This window comes from Lissotriton vulgaris, chromosome 3_1, assembly GCF_964263255.1.
Source record: "Lissotriton vulgaris chromosome 3_1, aLisVul1.2, whole genome shotgun sequence".
Taxonomy (NCBI): domain Eukaryota; kingdom Metazoa; phylum Chordata; class Amphibia; order Caudata; family Salamandridae; genus Lissotriton; species Lissotriton vulgaris.
In genome coordinates this window covers 1,833,144,618-1,833,165,148 of record NC_141689.1, presented here as the reverse complement: position 1 = coordinate 1,833,165,148, position 20,531 = coordinate 1,833,144,618, and positions in this window count along the sequence as shown.

Here is a 20,531-nt window from a genome sequence, read left to right as displayed (position 1 = left end):
CGAGAAGCGGTATATCTTGTTCTCCGCCCCACACAGACGTTATGGCAACAGTCATTGGGTTTTACAATTAGTATCTTGCCAGCCTCACCCGAGGCAATCTCTGGTTTTATCGTGGCAGTATCAAGAGAAAGTTTGAGTCACCCCACTGAAAGTGAAAATATAGATAAAATAGTTTCCAGACGATTAAGTACTATTTATTCAAATCGCTGGACCACTAATTAAAAAGGTTATATAGGTATGCTCTGGGGATAATTAGGAATCCTTAGCATATGTCATTAGAACAAAAAACGTCAACATGTTTCTGCTCTCTTCGCCCGTGGGTCTAAGAGCATTCATCAGGACATATAAACAAACAGACACAGTATAAAACTACTTTCACTATTTGTGACGTAGATGGGTCAATTCAACATAATAGTCTTACCCATTAAGGTTCTTAAGAGTCACCTAAAGGATTAGAAAGAGAATGGGGTAACTAGTGGCATTTAACAAATCAATGTTAAGTAGTGGTGAACAAAAAACATTCATTGTGTTTATCAAAATTTAAACGCTCAATTTAGAGACATTGTTTTGCAAATTGTGAAGAAACAGACAACTATAGTGACATTATGGCGAGTTAAAAAAGTGGCGATATATTGAGACTAGCGTGTCAGTAATATCCAATACACAATTGTCTAGGTAATATAGTTGACATATGTAGTAGATATCCAAATTTTAATAAATCATACCTCTAGGTTGGGTGTACATGGAGTGAACTTGGAGGGAAAACCAGAGGTAAAGCATGATACTACCCTCAGAGAATATGAAAACTTAGTGCCCGGTTACCTCATATGAGGTCTTACCTGAAGGTAATTTCTACAAGGTTCCCTCAGGAGGTACAGACATTAGTCCCAGGCTACAAAGACATCAAAGAAAGATTGTAAAAACGATGTCTGCCGGTAGTTTAGACGGCGGGCAGTGAGGAAAAACTCACCCGCGTTGGAAGCGTGTTCCGCGTCTTGTGCTGACTCTGCCTCCTGGACGCTGAGAGCACGCTTCCGATGGCGTTTTCTACAATACTGGCCATAGAAATAGAAGGGGGTTATTTTTGAAAAGATCAAGGGACAAGTTTAAACTCCAAAATACGGGGTTTAAAATCATTTGGATGCCCTAAGTTTTAATTTTGTGTTGTCGGGAATGTTTCAATATAATTATCATAACACTATTAGTGAAATCAAATTTTGAAACTCAGCAAAAGAATCAAGTTATTTAGGCTGAAAAACATTGAAATCAGCGTGCAAAGTGATGCTATGAGATTTCATCGTTCAAACCGTACTTATTGGTTTTAAGGCGATCCACCCAACGTTGTTCCTTTTCATATAGTACTTTTTCAACATTGGGCATCACTTCTGATATTTTTTCTATAACAGTCCAACTCAGATCTTCAATGCTGTGCTTTTGCTCGATGAAATGTGAACAGAGCTTTGTTGTATTCTTTTGAAGGCGAATATTGCTTTTATGTTCCCCTATACGTAATTTCACCTTTCTGCAGGTCATCCCAATGTATTTCTTTTCGCATGGACATGTGACCATATAGATCACATGAGATGAATTACAGTTACTGTGTTGTCTCTGTGTCCATTTGAATGTTGGGGACAGTTGTAAGGTTTTTGAGCTGGTCGTTGATTTACAGGTCAGACATGAGCCACATGGGTAATGTCCTGTCACTGGAGCCATGTGGACATTTCTAATTGGTTTTTCCAAGATTGTTTGTCTAGGGCGAGTGTGGACCAACAGGTCGCGTAAGTTTTTTGTTCGTTTGTTGGCAAAGCGTGGTTTTGGCCAATTGAATTTTCCAGTATTCACAATGTGCCAATTCTTCTGAATTAGTTTATTCACTTGGTATGATGCAGGACCGAACGTAGTCACACAGGTCATGAGGTCCTCATTTTCAGTTTTTTCAAAAGTTGTGAGAAGATTTTCTCTCGGTTGGTTCATGGCTCTTTTTCGGCATTTCGTTATTGTTGATGTTTTATACTGCCTTTGTTGCAGTCTGATGCTGAGGTCGTTCGATTGTGTCTGGTAATCAGTTTTTTGACTGCAGTTCCTTTTGAGACGTAGAAACTGACTATATGGTAGGTTGTCTCTTAACGGTTGGGGATGGTAACTTTTGTAAGACAATAGGCTGTTCTTGGCAGTAGGTTTTCTGAATGTTTTGGTCTCAATTTTTGTTTCCTTTGAATATATAGTCAGGTCTAAAAAGTCAATGCTTTCTTTATCAGCTGTATATGTGAAACGAAGCCAAGGATCACGTGTGTTGAGCCATTCCACAAATATTTTCAAGTCTTGATTATTGTGCCAAATCAAGAGAACCTCATCAATATAACGTTTCCAGTAGAGTATACTGGAAACGTAAGGGTTGGCATGTGTAAGTACGTGTTTGGTTTCAAAATTACTCACGTAGAGGCCTGCCACCGAGGGGGCAAAAGCACTCCCCATTGAAGTACCATGGCTCTGTAAAAACAACTGATTTTCAAATTCAAAATAGTTTTCGGTGAGTGCCATCCGGCAACATTCCAGGACAAAGTGTCTTGGTGTCCTAAAATCCCAATTCTCCATAAAGAGAACGTCTTCCAACATATCTAGCGTCTCTTTTTGGGGTAAGCTTGTGCATAGGGATTCTACGTCAAGTCCCACTAGGAGCATCGTGGTGGGGTCAAAAGATTGGTCTTTGAGTTGATTTAACAAGTCTCTGGTATCTTGTAAGAAGGCAGGTGTTTTTTTAACCAATGGTTGAAGAAATTGATCCGCAAATTTGGAGAGGGGTTCCAGCACTGATCCTATACCCGAAACTATTGGGCGACCTGGTGGGGGGACTCTGTTTTTGTGTGTTTTGGGTAAGGAGTAAAAGTATGGAATCTTTGGATTATCTGTCAATAAGAAATCAGCTTCTTTTTTGCTTACCCAACCATTGGTTTCGGCTTCATAAACCATCATTGCAATAGTCGTTTTTAATCTTGGTGTTGGGTCCGTGTTGATTCTGGTATGGAATTTTTCATCCGCCAGTATATCAAGACATTGAGTTCTGTAACCTTCTTTTCCCAGGATAACTACTCCACCGCCTTTATCCGCGGGTTTGATGACAATGTTTTTGTTTGTCTGAAGTTCTTCCAAGGCTATTCTTTCTAATCTGGTTAGATTTTGAAAGGGTCTTTTGACATTGTCTGCCATGTTATCAATTCCAGTGAGGATGGCCTGTTCGAAGGTTAATATCTCTACTGGTACCATGTTGATCGGTGGAGTGAAGTTCGACTTCTTACGGAGGTTGGTGTCTCCAAGATCAGTAGATGGTGCGAACTCCGAAAAGTGTGCTTTCAATTTGAGTGAGCGACAGAATTCCGACACTTCACATTTTAGTCTGAAGAGGTCGAGGTTAGGAGTGGGGACGTAGCCAAGTCCTTTGTTGAGGACATTTTCTTGTTCCTTGGATAGAGTCACCGAACTCAGATTCACTATCAATGACTCGTTTTGCTGGTTCCTGGCTTTGATGATGTCATACTACTTGTTTGAACATTCGGCTGTTAAACGTGCCACGATATGTTTCTTCTCCTTCCTCTTTGGTTCTGGCCCCTCAATAAAAAAGGATCCTGGTTCTGATTATTGATCCCCTGTGGTGGTATGCCCATGAAATTCTGCATTTGCTGGGGTCCTTGATTGTACGGGTTCATCCAGCCCGCATATGGTTGCATATAGGGTTGGAAGAATTGCATTGGTGGACCCATGAAATGTTGTCTTGGCCATCTGTTGCCTCTTCTCTGTGGTCGAGATCGATATTGTCCTCTGCCTCGTCTGTGGCCCGAATCTTCGGACCCTGTTTCCGATCCTCCGGAAGAATCCCAACCATCGGAATCATTATCTGTTTTGGAATCGGTTGACTTGTAATCAGTTTTGGTGTAGGGATGCATTTTTTCATGACTAAACTTTTTGATGTCTTTACTTAATTTTTGTAGTTTGTTTTGCATCAGGAAATCCTCACTGTCTGATATCTCTTTATTTAGGTCCTCTAATCTTTTCTTGTAGACTGCTGGTTGTATGCCTTTTTTCAGTTCAACTTCACAGGCTTGTATCTGTGTTAGTAAGGCTTCTGATAGTCTCTTGGCAGTTTTTACTATTAACACTAGATAGTCAAGGGTGCATTTCCAAGATTTGCGGGTCAATTTCTTCAACCATTGGTTAAAAAAACACCTGCCTACTTACAAGATACCAGAGACTTGTTAAATCAACTCAAAGACCAATCTTTTGACCCCACCACGATGCTCCTAGTGGGACTTGACGTAGAATCCCTATACACGAGCTTACCCCAAAAAGAGACGCTAGATATGTTGGAAGACGTTCTCTTTATGGAAAATTGGGATTTTAGGACACCAAGACACTTTGTCCTGGAATGTTGCCGGATGGCACTCACCGAAAACTATTTTGAATTTGAAAATCAGTTGTTTTTACAGAGCCATGGCACTTCAATGGGGAGTGCTTTTGCCCCCTCGGTGGCCGGCCTTTACGTGAGTAATTTTGAAACCAAACACGTACTTACACATGCCAACCCTTACGTTTCCAGTATACTCTACTGGAAACGTTATATTGATGACGTTCTCTTGATTTGGCACAATAATCAAGACTTGAAAATATTTGTGGAATGGCTCAACACACGTGATCCTTGGCTTCGTTTCACATATACAGCTGATAAAGAAAGCATTGACTTTTTAGACCTGACTATATACTCAAAGGAAAAAAAATTGAGACCAAAACATTCAGAAAACCTACTGCCAAGATCAGCCTATTGTCTTACAAAAGTTACCATCCCCAACCGTTAAGAGACAACCTACCATATAGTCAGTTTCTACGCCTCAAAAGGAACTGCAGTCAAAAAACTGATTACCAGACACAATCGAACGACCTCAGCATCAGACTGCAACAAAGGCAGTATAAAACATCAACAATAACGAAATGCCGAAAAAGAGCCATGAACCAACCGAGAGAAAATCTTCTCACAACTTTTGAAAAAACAGAAAATGAGGACCTCATGACCTGTGTGACTACGTTCGGTCCTGCATCATACCAAGTGAATAAACTCCCTTTCAGCATTTTATAGAGGTGGTGAACAACTAGAATGCTACCATGGTCCACACCTTGCCTGTGCTTCATGCGCTGCAGAATCTGTTGGCAACAACTACATCCTAATTAGGGATGCTAAAATCATAAAATTCCGAGTTAGGTTAAGAGACAAACTGGTTGCTTAACAGGATTCAATAGGACATATGGCCCTCATTACCACGGGTCTAGAGTATTACCTGATAACTTTTTTCTTGTAGAATTAGCTTTAGTGGCAATCCATTTCGTTTTATAGACGAAAAAATTACTAGAATTTCTTGGGTGATAAGATTTGGGAATCAGTATTTCTTCTTAGATTCCAGCATATTTTTCCCTCAGTGTCTCAAACAGCAATTCCAGCTGCTGATGTGGGAAACATCCCAATGTATAATTCAGATAGAGTTGGTAACTTCCATTACTGGGCCTACGAAATTAACTGGTCTGTCAAAAAGCAGGTTACAGTCATCTCTGAACAGTACCACTGTGTCACTACACTGGATGCCATGACATGTCTGCACTGCCTAATATCCAGCCCTGCCCATGAGAACATTTTGCAAAACAAGAGCTGAAGGCAGAGAGCATTTTAGTTCATTAGAGGGAAATGTTCAAGGGCAAGGAAGAAGAGCAGTGACCCGCCCCTCAATCTTTGATTATTACCGTGTCAACACTGACATTAGACGGACGAGCAGACCAACAGCATACAAGCAGCTAGTTGTCTTCAGCGGGTTCAAAGAAATCTTTTCACCAAAGTAATCGATGGCCTCACTTCAATCTGCAGATTCAGATTCCCTAAAGGGAAAAGACTCAAACCTAGGTGGTAGTGTTTTTTCCCAAAGTGTACTCTCTAATCTAACAGCGAGCTGAAACAAAAATATCAGATTAATAAGGCCACTTGTATGAGATTAATTGGATGAAAATGTTCTATTGCTCTATCGTCATGGAAAACTGCAGCAGTGGCCGACTGTGAGCAAAGTTGCAACCAATTATAACAAAGGAGGGAGGTAGAGTAATGATGTAGGAATCTTACTCCACGGGCTTACTTACATAAACAAGGGAAATCCTACTAACAGTGACTAAGGGAAGTGTTACCCACAGGAGTGTGGGAGCACTTAGTGTTTTGTAAAATACCCCTCACACACCAAAAGGCCCCTTGGTGTCATGCTTCATAATAGGGGTCTTCGCACCCCTCTAGCGGGATGCGGTGTGCTGCGACCTACGACTACGTGGGGGCACTGATAGTAATGACTATGTGTGGTGCGTGTGGTGCAAGTGATAGGGATATTTATGTGAGTGGTGGGATTTAGTGAAGAGTTGAAAAGTACCTGGCTCGTGGGTGTATAGGAAAAAACTTTATTCACAACCCCGGGCTGGTGCTGCTAAAAGAAGTGAAGTGCGAGGTTTAATCTGTCGTATTAATGGACAGTACCTGATGTGTGCGTCAACATGTTTCGGAGCATGTGCTCCTTCTTCAGGACGGGGGCACAACTTCCCCACCTTACTCACGTTTCACTAGTTTGTAACTTAAAAGTTTTGTGTAAGTAACAAAAAGTGAAAAATAATTTTTAAGTGTATAAAATATATAGGCTATAATGTGCATACAGTGGTTTTTGCTCAAGTTACATGCAATTGCATGCCCTGAATAAGAAAAAAGAAAAAGGAGATGGTCACCCTAGTCATGGGTAGCTCAAACAGGTGCAGTCACCTGGAACAAACCATTTGCGCAACTGGCCCTGTAAAAGAAAAACTAACAAGACATACAACATAGAAAAATACACATTTTTGTCTCTGAAATGACTATAAAGGAAGTGTTGGTCATACTTAATAGATATAGCTTGCTTGCTTCATGAGCACTCTGGAACGTCTGGGGGTGATTGCTATTTGTGCAATCTAAGTAGAGAAATAATATGGGTTTTAAAATCATTTCTTACTTACTTTGTCATAAGGAATGCTTTGTGTTGCCAACCCTATACTCACAAACTCGGGATGAGTTGTCCTCCGTCTCACCCCACACGCTGCTCCGCCGGAATGATTCAGAGAGTCTGTCGTATGTGGTATTTATACCCGGTATTCCTAATTTATGGAGCCGTCTAATGAGCCCAAGCGGATGTGTTGTTGTACCCAAATAAGGGTATTCCGCCGTTTATTCATTGATTGTTAGGCTGATTGTAGGTCCTTATATGGCAGGTCCGGTACAGCCTGCTCCCATTCCAGCCCCGTGTCCGTGTGTATGCCCTCTGGGTCTTTCTTAGCTTCGCGCATGCTCAGTTAGTGTCTCCCACATCGCGCATGCACGGCGGGAAGACACAGAGACCCGCGCATGCGTTCTTTGCTCAGAAGTGGTCGCACTGCATGGTTTATTGTACTGTAGTGCTACCACGATTAGCTTTTGGAGAATGGGGGATATTTTAAAGTGGATAAAGCCAAGGTTTCAACCGAACAAGGAGATTTCGGTATGGCTATTTAAGTATAATGAAAACATTCTCGTGATCACACGCATTGCACAAGGAGACTGGAGGATCAAGCCAAAGTTTTTAAAGTTTTTAATGAGCATGGCGATTTCGGTAGAGTTATTCAAGTGTGATAAAAACATTGTCATTTCAGATATAACAGAGACACTATATCCTATACCCGATTCAATGATGTAGTGATTAAATGTGGACCGCTTACACACTGGTCCTTGTTTCTGGCATTATTGGTCTTATTGGTACTGGCACAGTTGATAGGTTGCAGGCGTAACTGCTAGTGAGACAGCTGTCCCCAAGGGACGTCATCATTCAGTCCCAGGATGTGTGTGCCCAGACGGAACACCCATCTTTGTTCTTTTTAAATAAGCCTGCTTCTGATGGCAATGGTTCAATAATTGTCCATCTTAGATCATTTACACAGTGTTGTGTCTCGAGGTAGTGTGTTGCCATCTTGGTCGTGCTTGTTTTGCAACGTACATTGCTTTTGTGCTCATTTATCCTAGTTTTCACAGCTCTAGTGGTCATTCCCACGTATTCCAATCCACAGGGACAGGTGATCAAGTAGACGACATTCTTGGTATTGCAGTTCGTGAAATGTTGCTGTTCCCAAGTTTTGCCATTTCTGAATGTTAGCATACTACTCTTTTGTGTCAGGTGGCAGCTACTGCAGTTGCCGCATGGGAAGTGACCTTGTATCCCAATGGTGTTTTGCCTTATCTCATTGTTGGGTTTTGGTCTTGTATGCACCAAAATGTCTTTAAGGTTCCTACCTCGGCGGTGTGCGTAAATTGGTTTTTCCAGGTTAAGTGTACCACAGTTCAGTATCGGCCAGTGTTTATTTATGATTTTGGAGACTTCATTGGACACGGTGGTGTTAGTTTCTCTTTTAGGTCACATGCCTGTGACCTGAACTCAGTTAGCTCAATGCAGTTGCGTCTGAGGCGCAAAAATTGACCGTACGGCAAATTTTCTCTCAGGTGTCTCGGGTGGAAACTGTCATATTTTAAAAGACAGTACCTTGACGTGGGTTTGAAATGGGTTGTGCTCTTGAGCTTATCCCCTTCGGTGTAAATGTTAAGATCCAGAAAGACCATTGACTGGTTTGAGACAGTGCTGGTGAATTTCAAGAATGCATTCTGATTGTTGAGCCACCTGACACAAAAGAGTAGTATGCTAACATTCAGAAATGGCACCACTTGGGAACAGCGACATTTCACGAACTGCAATACCAAGAATGTCGTCTACTTGATCACCTGTCCCTGTGGATTGGAAAACGTGGGAATGACCACTAGAGCTGTGAAAACTAGGATAAATGAGCACAAAAGCAATGTACGTTGCAAAAAAAGCACGACCAAGATGGCAACACACTACCTCGAGACACAACACTGTGTAAATGATCTAAGATGGACAATTATTGAACCATTGCCATCAGAAGCAGGCTTATTTAAAAAGAACAAAGATGGGTGTTCCGTCTGGGCACACACACCCTGGGACTGAATGATGACGTCCCTTGGGGACAGCTGTCTCACTAACAGTTACGCCTGCAACCTATCAACTGTGCCAGTACCAATAAGACCAATAATGCCAGAAACAAGGACCAGTGTGTAAGCGGTCCACATTTAATCACTACATAATTGAATCGGGTATAGGATATTGTGTCTCTGTTATATCTGAAATGACAATGTTTTTATCACACTTGAATAATCCTACCGAAATCTCCATGCTCGTTAAAAACTTTAAAAACTTTGGCTTGATCCTCCAGTCTCCTTGTGCAATGCGTGTGATCACGAGAATGTTTTCATTATACTTAAATAGCCATACCGAAATCTCCTTGTTCGGTTGAAACCTTGGCTTTATCCACTTTAAAAAATCCCCCATTCTCCAAAAGCTAATCATGGTATCACTACGGTACAATAAACCATGCAGTGCGACCACTTCTGAGCAAAGAACGCATGCGCGGGTCTCTGTGTCTTCCCGCCGCGCATGCGCGATGCGGGAGACACTAACTGAGCATGCGCGAAGCTAAGACAGACCTGAGGGCGTACACATGGACACGGGGCTGGAATGGGAGCAGGCTGTACCGGACCTGCCCTATAAGGACCTACAATCAGCCTAACAATCAATGAATAAACGGCAGAATACCCTTATTTGGGTATAACAACACATCCGCTTGGGCTCATTAGACGGCTCCACTAATTAGGAATGCCGGGTACACATACCACATATGGCAGACTCTCTGAATCATTCCGGCGGGGCAGCGTGCGGGGTAAGACGGAGGACAACTCATCCCGAGTTTGTGAGTATAGGGTTGGCAACACAAAGCATTCCTTATAACAAAGTAAGTAAGAAATGATTTTAAAACCTAGATTATTTCTCTACTTTGATTGCACAAATAGCAAACACTCCCCAGACGTTCTAGAGTGCTCATGAAGCAAGCAAGCTATATCTATTAAGTATGACCAACACTTCCTTTATATTCATTTCAGAGACAAAAATGTGTGTTTTTCTATGTTGTATGTCTTGTTAGTTTTTCTTTTACAGGGCCAGTTGCGCAAATGGTTTGTTCCAGGTGACCGCACCTGTTTGAGCTAACCATGACTAGGGTGACCATCTCCTTTTTCTTTTTTCTTATTCAGGGCATGCAATTTCATGTAACTTGAGCAAAAACCGCTGTAGGCACATTATAGCCTATATATTTTTATACACTTAAAATTATTTTTCACTTTTTGTTACTTACTCAAAACTTTTAAGTTACAAACTAGTGAAACGTGAGTAAGGTGGGGAAGTTGTGCCCCCATCCTGAAGAAGGAGCACATGCTCCGAAACATGTTGACGCACACATGAGGTACTGTCCATTAATATGACAGATTAAACCTCGCACTTCACTTCTTTTACCAGTACCAGCCCGGGGTTGTGAATAAAGTTTTTTCATATACACCCATGATCCAGGTACTTTTTAACTCTTCACTAAATCCCACCACTCACATAAATATCCCTATCACTTGCACCATACGCACCACACATAGTCATCACTATCAGTGCTCCCACGTAGTCGTAGGTCGCAGCGAGCCGCATCCCGCTAGAGGGGTGCGAAGACCCCTATGATGAAGCATGACACCAAGGGGCCTTTTGGTGTGTGAGGGGTATTTTACAAAACACTAAGTGCTCCCACGCAAAATAGCAACCAAACATTTGGCACGTCCTGTGGCACTTAATGTTTCACAGCTCTTGTGAGAAAGTACCCCTCTAATTTTCACCTGCTTTTGATGCAACTTTGACTATAGAGTAGTGGGGGTCCTGCTGTCCAGGTTCCCAGTACCGGTGGTCTTTCTCTAAAACTGATCCACAGTTGGCCCTTCAGGCCCCCTGAAAGTCCCCCAATAAAATGTACAAGGGTACCAGGAGAGCTTGGTACCAAACAACTCCTTGTAATAAATCCACACTGATACCATTGTGAGATTTATTAAACCATGTACTCGGAGGGCACCTCAGAGGAACACTCTGAAAACCTATCGACCCTGGTGTGGTCACTGACTGGCTTTAGGCAGCCTACCACAGACACACATGTTTCTGGACTCCCAGATCAGTTGACTGGGGGTGAGTGTTTGATTTGCTCAAACGCTCCGTCCATCATCCCCTTTTGTATAACTAACTTGTTATAGCCATTATAGTTGTGTAACACTTTCACGGACCATTGTAATCCTTGTATTATGATGCTAATATTGCTGTGTGGACGCACTATCACAGAGGGCACTGAGCTTCCGGCGAAAATTCAGAAAACTTTTCAGGGGCTCTCCTAGAGCTACAAGCAAAAAAAAAAAAAAGCAGGGGTGACTACACGTGTCATGTAAGGTCGCTCTGGAAGCAATCAAACATGTCCAGGGAGACATTTGAGACAAAGGTGCATATGTACAAGCTCCTATCATCATCACAACAACTTCACTTTTATTGACGTTGTGGTGCTGACAGGTGCTGTGCCTTATTAACAAGCGAGTGTTAAGCCACTTAATGTGGCTTAACGCTGGCTTGTAAATAAGGCCCCCTTTCACGCTATGGTTAGCGTGAAACTGGTGGGCAGTAGGTGTTGCAGTGGGCGTTTCACCGCAACACCCATTGTTTTTGATGCTGCTCCCTATGTGCAAGTGTGGCGTACATAGGAGGCAGCACCAAAATTAAGACCAGGAAAAACATGATCTTAAGTTGGCGAAACAAGGAGAAATGCATTATTTCTCCTCACTTTAGCTTTTTCCATGTGTGTTGCTTTGTGCAGCACACATGGAAAAAACAACATGCCATGGATTGTTTATGTACAGGACAGTCTACCTTCCTGTACATAAACAATCTTTAAAGAAAAATGCCATTTTGTGACTTTCATGTCTGCTGCATTAAGCCTGCCCAGTTTGTTCAATTTACCGTTATCACATGTGCAAAAATGTTATTAACAGCATTACACAGAAGGCAAAACCCAACTTCATATAATGGGATATCCTTGGCTTTTTCAGTCCATATTTCCAAATCCCAGACAATTTTGTTCTATGTTCAATAGAGAAATCAAACAATTGTTCTTCTCTGTAGGATTTGCTTTTTGAAGCAACAGGTGCAGCATATACATATTTTTAGTATATATTTTCAAATTAAATATACGTTTCTATTTTTACCTGTGCTTTACCATGTGGAGATCTCTGCCCTGAATGCAGTTTCCCTAGCGTCCTGCTGAAATGTGGAAGATTTTGAAACAAAAGTGTATTTAACTCGAAAATAAATATATGTGTATATTAAACATTAGTGAACATTCATAAAATAAATCTTTAACGGAAATATTTTAAATTAACAATTATTTTTATGAAGTTTAAATAAAAAATATATTCTCACCTCAAGAAAATAACAATACTTCTTTTTATTATGCATTATTATTGAGTAAACGTTATATACAGAATTAATTAAAAATATTGTTACATTAATTTTTCAATTTAAAATATGGTTAACATTTTAAATATTGTATAATAAACAATATAAAACAAAATCATACGACTAGAAAAACTAAAAAAACAAGAGGCAAATGGCACAATGCTCAAGAAATACATAGAGATGAGACAAGTACCTAGGGGTTTTAGGAATATTATCTTTCCATCCATTGATGATTTGGGAGAACACTTATTTCTAGAATTGCTACATAACTCCTCGGATGCTATGATGTTCATTTTGATCAGGCATATAGAAAGGAAAAAGGAATCCATCTTGGTACACATAGCTAAGTTGGAGAAAGAAACAAGAGAATTAAACCTAAAAGAATTCAAAATTCGTGAGGAGTAGCTTAATAAACACCAACTTTGCCTCAAGGACAAGAAATCACACAAACTGTAAAGAAATGACAATGACTATATTAGCAGTAGGGTATTCCCCTTCGCTTGCAAATTTGACAACATACAAATCAGTCAGCCTATGTCTAAGGTCAACCTAGGGGAAACCCAGAGGGTCACATCCAATAGTGAATGAGGTGTCTCAAGCATAAGAAGTGACTCCAATGATGGTCCTAGCACCAGTGCTACCACTTTGGGTTTACTCAATCAAACGTCCTATTTGACTTTTTTAAAGAGAGTTGAACTGTTCCGAAAAGGTAACAAATCAAACTTACCAAACAAACAAACCCCATAAGAAAACCATAAGATGAAAAGGGAGGAAGCAGAGGGAATGACAATCCAATCATATTACAGGGCCCAACAAAAACCTAAGGGCGTCATGCATCAATATTTTTTCCGCTCGCAAATGGGGCGATTCGCAGAATCGGTCCGTTTGCGACTGGAAAAAGGAATTTTCTGATGCATGTACCTTTTTGAACCTTTTTGCATTCGCAATATAGGTAATCGCAATTTATTGTGATTACCTATATTGTGCATGCATTTAGGGAATTCTAAATTCCAATTCCCTATTTGAGATGCATCAAGGCTTTCCTAAATGTGACTTTGCATTTAGGAAACGATAATTACCATAAACTTCAAGTTGATGGTAATTTGCAAATTCTTTGAAAAATGAACAAAAGTGAATGTTTTAAAGTGACATGTGGCACACAACATGCCCCTATGGCGTCTGTGTGTGCCACATGTGCACACTTACTTTTTGGGAGGGGGCATCAGGGGGGCCTTAGGTCCCCTGGCACCCTTGCAATTGCAGTCGCAATTTGTGAGTACTAATTTGGTAATCGCAATTTGCGAATGCATTCCCATATATTCCAATGGATGAATAGGCCCATAGGAATGAATTGAGTGATATTACCTAATAGCGATTTTCAATTTGTGAATTGCCTTCAGGTAATTTGTTGGAATTGCAATTTAATTTGCAATTCTTACATGCATAAGGAATTGCGATTCCTAAATAACGACCCCTTAAAAATCGCTATTTAGGAATCGCATGTGCCCAATATAACTCAAGTGAATTGTTGCCTCTGGCCACTACTGACACTTTTGTACAAACTGAGGCTATTGCCATTGTGATTTTATCACAATGTTCTAAAGCCTACTCAAATTAAATTGCTTTCTTAAGAATTGGGTTTTTGCCCTACTTCTAGACCAGATTTTACACAAATGCACATTGATGTGTGCAAATGTATTTGCAAACTGAAACGTAAGAAATGCTTTGATCACAAATCAAAACAAATCCTTGAATTCAGGTTTAGAGATGTTACCAGTGCCATGTCATAAAATTATTAAAGACATAGAAGATCTTCAAACACTTTTATCCTTAGACAACATTGAGGTGCCTACACCCTCTCTCTCACAAATTCTGTATGACTTGGACATTTCCCCTGACATCAGTCTGGAAGCAGACCAAAACCTAAATCTAGTTTTCTTCCCAAGTTATCGAATGACAATGCCATAGACACATTATATAAATTGATTATCAATGATCTCTTTTCATGGGAGGATTCTGGCCATTCAGATATACGAACTTGGCACAGTAACTTCAACATAGAAGACAGACTGGCTATGACTCAGTTAGCATCACTGCCCAACATTGTTATAAAGGAAGCGGTAAAAGGTGGCAAGTTAATCATAATGAACAAAGAGGACTGCATCAGGAAGATTGAAAGACAACTATCAGACAATACTGCCTACACTAAATTGGACAACTGCCCCATGAAAGGTATTACAACTTTTCTAGAAAATAAACTTAAGGGTTAGCGAGACCGGTGCCTCATCACTGACTTGGAATATAGACACATGTACAACCTTCAAACCAAAGCACCATGTATTTATATCCTACCAAATATCCATAAACAGGGATATTTTCCACCTGGGAGAACGATCATCTCAGGAATCGGTTCCCCCACCAAACACATTTCAGAGTACATTTTTCGCAAGAATTTGCTCAAAATATTCCTTCGTATGTAAGACACGCCTCCTTAACTAGCTAGTGTATTTCAACTGGTCAAATGATTGCTGGTTTGTGACTCTTTGATATATGCTCCCAAAGGAATCCATTCCCAATGCTCAGGGTATCCAGGCAGTGCAACACTTTCTCTCCTGTAGAGATACTACCCTGCTAGAACACACTCAGATGTTATTTGAGATGGTTTCATTGACATTGGATAACAATGTTTTTTGCACAATGGGACCTCGTTTCGACAATGCCAAACTATGGCTATGGGATCGGAATTTTCCCCTTTTTTCCCATTTTTTATTTGGGGTGGTTGGAAAAATGTTACATTTGCTCAAAATGTCCATCTGAAATGATCAATCACATGATGTATTGGGGTAGATACATTGATGACATCTTGATGATCAGGAGAGGCAGTGTGAAACAGTTATATGATTTTATCTCGTTCCTCAATAATAATCTTACTATATCTCTTTCTCATACCAACACAGCCAAACACAGATTACTTATCTAGATCATATAGAAATGCCAAGGACTTCAAAATCCGTTCATCCCTATTTAGAAAACCTACTGCATGTAATTTCCATTCTTCATGCATGAGCTCACATCCAAGAACACGAATACATTCTATATCTTTTGGTGAAATGACCAGGATAAAACGCAACTGTAGGTGAGGAATCAGAACTGACTGAACTAGCCGAACAGGGAAAGAGATTTCTAGCCAGGGATTACAAAATATTGTGAACAAAACGACATACACTATTGAGGACCAAATTTCGACCACCCAAGAAAAGAACTATAGTGGCACTTATCACTCCATTTCATAGTTACAGTCATCTGCTTTTTAAAATCTTTCACAGACATTGGCATATATTAAGTGTAGACCCTACCTTTAAAAACTTCCTTTGCAGCAAACCTATGATTAACTACATTTGAGGCAAACCTCTAAGTAACAAACTTTTTCTCAGTTTTTTGGGTTTCAACAAAAAGGAGAACAGAGTGGGATGGTTACCACCACAACCCAAAGGATTCTTCAAATGTGCCTATGCTATGGATAATATTAAATGCTTTCAGTATAACACCAACACCAAACACACATTTGACGCTTTCATCAACCGTAAGACCAAATTTGTAGTGAACTGCATTATTTGTATACGTTGTTGCATATGTGTTGCAAATACGATTAGACCACTTAAAGAAAGATTCCAATAGCATATTTACGCCATCAAGAATCAGAATGATGGTTATCCCTTATCTAACCATTTCAACAAAGAACAAAAAGTTGCAGAATTTATGCAACTCAGGTTTTATTGATTGCGGATGGCCCGGGAACATCCAAGAGGAGGAGATAGAACTTGGGCACTCAGAAAAGTGGAAACCTACTGAATCACCAAACATAGGGCCCTATTAGGATGGCGGACGGACCTGCGTATGTCCGCCACCCCAGAGGAGGAGGGACCGTTCGCAGGTGCAGCGACCGTCCCTCCGTGCAAATTAGGATGTGACCGCCATCCTGTATGTTTAACATTGCGGCAGGTGCTGCTTGAATGTTAAAAATGCATGCTTTGCATTTGCATGCACAAAGCGGCAGGCACCACCTTTGTCCTCAGGCAATGAGATGTATGTATGAAGCTGTGACACTGCATTGCTTGACTCTTATCTTTTGTATTTAGTAGATTATATGTGAACACAAGGAGTGTGATATTTATTTTACTCAGGATTGCTTCTAAACCCTCTATAGGCCTGAGCATGGGAAATTAGCTTCTACACTGGTGTTTTGCTATACATTTCGTGCCTTATACTTGTTGTCTATTCAGTGTTAAGAAAATTATACCACATGTACAACGATTGATCTGTAAATGTAGGTCCTTTTAGAAGGATTTATTTTAGTTACTTATCACGAAGGAGGTCTTACATTATCTTCACTCCATCTTTACTATCATTCTAGTTTTTTATCCCTCCGGATTTACACTTGGACCAGCATAATATTCACAGACTCCAAATGTTCTCAGTTTGTTTTTTTGATGCAACGCTACATTAACGATTTATTTTATAATGATGTTCTGTTACTGACTTTATGTACCTTTTCCAAGATGGCACCTGTCTGCACTGACTGGTCTGTACTAGGGCTAGTTTCTGTCATTTTTTATTCTTGTTAGACTTTCCATTCTTGGCATAATTTCCCCTGACGTTTTGCTTCTACCACCTGTATTTCCTGTGCTGGATTTAGTTTTTGCTGGCTTAGATGCTTTGGGCACTTCTTCCACTGCTGATCAGTGTCAAAGTGCAATACTCCCTGTGTAAATTGTTATCATAATTGGTGGTCCATGATTGGCATATTTGAATTACTAGTAAGCCAGTAGTAAAGTGCACCAAGTGTGCCAAGGCCTTTAAAATCAAATGCTACTAGTGAGATAGCAGCACTGATTGTGCCACCCACACAAATAGCCTTTTCAAATGTGACTCAGACCTTCCACTGCAGTGTCTCTACATACAGTTTTTAACTGTCATGTCGACCAGGCAAGTGTACCTACTTGCCAGGCCAAAACCTTCCCTTTCCTTACATGTAAAGTCCCCGAAAGGCAGTCCCAAGGTATCCCCATGGGCAGGGTCCTGTGTAGGTAAAAGGTAGTACATGTGCTGGTGTGTTTTACATGTCCTGATAATAAAATACTGCCAATTTCGTTTTTCACTATTGAAAGGTTATCTGTCCCTTGGGCTAACATAGGAGTTACTTTGTAACATCTTACAAGTATCACTTTCCATTGGAACAAGATAGAGAAATGGACTTTATGCTCTGTGAACTCAGAGTTTAAAAAAACATCTTTTTACGGAGATATTTTTAAAATTGTGAGTTTGAAAATGTCACTTTTAGAAAGTAGCCCCAAGGAACGCAGTTGCGTTCCTGACTGTCGCACTGCGTGAACAGGAACAGTTCCATGAGATAAACAACTTTTTCTTGCTTTTTACCATAATCATCTTTTTCCATTAAACCAAATTTTAATCCTGAAACTTTTCATCCGTAGTTCAACCATACTTGCAACATCACAGGCGAGAGCAGCGTGATTCCAGAATGATCCATTGCCTTAAAATTTTCAAATGTCTCCTGAATGCCCTCCGGACCTTTAACAGTGACATGTCAAAATGAATCATACACGACAAGTTGGCTCATCAAGTTATTTATTTCTTATTACCCAATGCATTTCAGGCCACAGGGGCCCTTCGTCAGGGGTCACTTCAAAGCCGAAACTGGCAGCCTCAACAAAGTGTGCACATCTCTTCGTCACTACTTTTAGAAATTACACATTTTATTATTTAATCATTCTGTTTGCCTCTGCAGGTTGGTGCATTGACTGGTTTTTGAGTGACAGGGGCTGGTGATCTGCGTTTACTGTGGACAGCCACAAGGGTGTTTAGGCACTGCCTTTCCTGGGTGACTCAGAGCTGAGCTGAATACACCTTGGCTGCCTTTAGAGTGGTGGGACGAGTTGCCCTTACACCTGAATAGGCTGTGCCTCCTCAGCACAATGCTATCTCCACCTCCTGTAGTGATACTGCACTAGAGAGGACAGAGCTCGTTTAGGGATCATCTGAATTCTGTTTTGGAAGCTGCGGACTGAGCCTACCCCTGTGTCAGAGTGGGGTTTTCATCGGACTTCCAGCCAGCTACTTGCCGGACCCGCTGCGCGGGTCCCGCTGCGCTGTGTGTGCTGTTGTGGGGAACCGCAGGGCTGCGAGCTGACCCACAGGGACTCGAAGTTCCAGGAGTCCCTGCGTGAGGTCGAGACCCGCAACACCTGGGTCGCTCTCCCTGCCTGCCCCGCCCTCACCTCAGCGGTTAAGAGCCTGCTCGAATCCATCATCGCTGGGATCATCTGAATTCTGTTTCGGAAGCTGCGGACTGAGCCTGCCCCTGTGTCAGAGTGGGGTTTTCATCGGACTTCCAGCCAGCTCCTTGCTGGACCCGCTGCACGGGTCCCGCTGCGCTGTGTGTGCTGTTGTGGGGAACCGCAGGGCTGCAAACTGACCCGCAGGGACTCGAAGTTCCAGGAGTCCCTGCGTGAGGTCAAGACCCGCAACACCTGGGTCGCTCTCCCTGCCTGCCCCGCCCTCGCCTCAGCGGTTAAGAGCCTGCTTGAATCCATCATCGCTGGGATCATCTGAATTCTGTTTTGGAAGCTGCGGACTGAGCCTGCCCCTGTGTCAGAGTGGGGTTTTCATCGGACTTCCAGCCAGCTCCTTGCCGGACCCGCTGCGCGGGTCCCGCTGCGCTGTGTGTGCTGTTGTGGGGAACCGCAGGGCTGCGAGCTGACCCGCAGGGACTCGAAGTTCCAGGAGTCCCTGCGTGAGGTCGAGACCCGCAACACCTGGGTCGCTCTCCCTGCCTGCCCCGCCCCTCGCCTTGCACTTCCTTTATTGCTGAGTCATAGTACCGCTGCGCGGGAACGCCCAGGGCGAAGCCCGGGCAAAGGGCGGGCCGTCTAAGGCCGTCCAAGGCTGACCAAGGACGGGACGGGCTACCCCCCTTAACGTCTATTTCCCGGTAAGATTCAATCCTTTTCTCCCTCACTCGTCAGGAATCTTCCATCGACTCACGCACTACGAGACACTGTGTATTGTTGTACGGTTGCCTCTGTCTTTCCTACTTGTACATATACGCACGTGTAACTATGTCTTCAGACCCTGGAAAACCCAGGAACATAACCGTTAACACATCAAAGGGGCCAGTAACAGGGACCATCGATCAATTTTTTAAACGGGTAACGATCGTCCTAGAAAAAGAAATAGCGGACACTGAAAATCGCTTATCTATGGACTTACTAACTGGTAAGCGCTCTTCCCTAGGATTGATTGGGAAAGCCACCTCACCTAATTTGATTGTCTCAGATTCCCTGACTCCTACCACTATCCCTATTGACATCGATTCACTTACTCCCCTGGGAACCGAGGCAAGAGATGGAACAAATCAGACAAAAAGCAATGAACCTGAACCAGCCCCTGAAATCCTCCTAGTTAGCCCCAATACATCCAGATTATCCAGTTCTCCTAATTTATCTGCTTCTTCTCCAACACCTTCGTAACAACCAAATAATCATCCGAAGAAAAGAAAGAGACAACCTTCCCCCTCACCTCCAAACACAATCATCACTCTGAACACAACCCTTCCACCTATACTACCCCCCAATGTCAGCATGGTGCAGAAAATGAACAATATGACAGGACCACTCCCTGAAATGGAGGCTGAACTTCTCTCAAGAATAGAGGTAATAGTGAAGGCACTCATGCTTCCTCTTCTGGAGAGAACAAGACTAATAAGCACGCATCTAGAAAAGTTGGGTAAACAAATAGAAGAAAATACCATGGCTATCACCAATCTATTGCCACAATCCTGTAAACATCCCACACAAAATTCTATTGCCCCTAATGTTATACCACCAGAACAACCGTCCACCAGTGGTGCACCGTTGAAACCTGGAATTGCTCCAGGGAAAAAAGGAGCGGCCAAATCTTCAAAAGAAACAACTAACAATGAAAATTCTAAATTACCCAATACTCAGGCAAAAGATG